Here is a 2,101-nt window from a genome sequence, read left to right as displayed (position 1 = left end):
AAAAGTTTGTTCACTGCAGACATGTTCTGGACTGCTTCTTGATTTCAATTTAATTCAAATGATTTAAGGGTGATAGACTAGTGACTACCACAGGTGGTCAGTGTCCAAGTTGTGCTTGATCTTAATGTGTTGCTGATTGTATCAGTTGGGATAAAGCATCGATTTGATGAGCTGTTTTCTCTGATGTTATGAAGATGAGAATGTCTGTGGGTCGAGACACAGAAGTTAGGGCGCAACTATATCAGGAAGATTGGGGTGATAATCCAGAGATTAAACCAAGGACAGTCCAACAACAAAAATAAAAATGAGAAAACACTTAAGCAAGACACAAGGACAGACTTCCAGTTCACCAATGGCAAACAGTAGGGCAAATGAGGATGAAAAGGCCAATAGTGAACCACCAGGACACCCTGAACTCAAAGCACAGGAAGTAACAAAACAGATCAATCAGGCTCTAGAAAAATTCAAAACAGAAATAATTTCCCAGATAACCATAGAGATAGTGAGCAAAATGGAGGTCGCGATTCGAGACTCTAGAGCAGAAACTGACAAAAAAATAGATGAGCTCAGGACCATGATAGAAGTCATGAAGGCCCAGCATAAGAAAGAATTGGAAAAAATAAACGCCCAACATAAAGAAATGGAATCCACAAAACAGATTCAAACAGAGATCCAGGAGATTAAACACTCCATAGAAAGTGTACACAACAGAATAAAAGAATGCGAAGATAGACTCTCAGATATAAAAGATAAGATTGCAGTCAGTGACCATGAAAAGAGAGGTCTCTTAAAAACAGTAAGGGATCATGAGAAATTGATCCAACAACTCCTAGATGATGCAAAGAAGAATAACAAGACTGATAGGAATACATGAAGTGAAAGGAGAAAATACAAATGACTTTAAAAAGCTGTTTGCAGAATTAATGACAGAAAACTTCCCAAACAGAGGGGAAGAATTTGACATTCAGATAACTGAGGCATATAGGACCCCAGCTAGCTACAAAAAAAAAAAAAATCTACACCTAGATATACAATAATCAAGATCCTAGAAGCCCAACAGAAGAACAAAATACTACAAGCAGTAAGAGAAAAGAAACAAATCACAAAGGAAAGCCCATCAGAATCAAAGCAGACTTTTCAACACAAACCCTTGGGGCAAGGAGAGCCTGGAATAAGATATTTCAAGTACTAAAAGAGAACAACCTCCAACCTAGGGTGATGTATCCTGCAAAACTCTCTTTCAAAATGTATGGGGAAATAAGACACTTCCATGACAAAAAACACCTGAGATACTACATGAATACAAACCATCCCTACAAGTAATTCTAAACAAGATCCTAGAAAAAGACAATGAAGACAACAACACCATGAGGCCCAACAGAGCAAATCAAATAGGCAAGGCAAGAAATTAAAAGGAGAAGGTGAAAAAGTAAAAAGAGTCAACAAAAGGCCAATAACATGTCAATAATAAGTCAGTACATATCAGTTATAACCAGCAATGTCAGTGGCCTCAACTCACCAATCAAAAGAAATAGACTGGCAAAATGGAATAAGAAGCAAAATCCAGCAATATGTTGTATACGAGAAACACACCTAGTACAAAAAGAAGCCCATAGACTGAAAGTAAAAAGAAAACAATTCTCCACGTGACAGGAGCCCAGAAAAAAACAGGGGTAGCAATTTTATTTGCAAAGTAAATTTCAAACCAAAACTGATTCTAGTATTATTGATGTAGGACGGTACTGTATCATACCTCTATGAATGTAAAATATTTTATACCTGCTTTATGATATATAGTAGGGACTATGCTTTACCAGAGCTACATTTAATGATATTACTCTAGAATGTTCTCTTTCCAGATGATGATTAAGATGCTAATTAAAAACAATGGTGCCAGGTACCACAACAGCAACAGAACTTTGCTGTTTTCTGGATATTATTCTTTTCTTTGTTCCTTTTTGTTTTGTTTTGTTTTTTGTTAATGGAATGTGCTGAATGTCTATAATTTTGTTCAGATGACTGCAGAACCTGGAAAAGCTGTTGATGCTATTGATGCATAACATACTGCTATTATTAGTCTTTTTATATAAATAAATAAATA

The sequence above is a fragment of the Fukomys damarensis genome, unplaced genomic scaffold, assembly GCF_012274545.1.
Source record: "Fukomys damarensis isolate Sample0158 unplaced genomic scaffold, DMR_v1.0_HiC HiC_scaffold_21, whole genome shotgun sequence".
Taxonomy (NCBI): domain Eukaryota; kingdom Metazoa; phylum Chordata; class Mammalia; order Rodentia; family Bathyergidae; genus Fukomys; species Fukomys damarensis.
The sequence above is the reverse complement of the archived record's forward strand: the minus strand, read 5'-3'. Positions refer to the sequence as shown.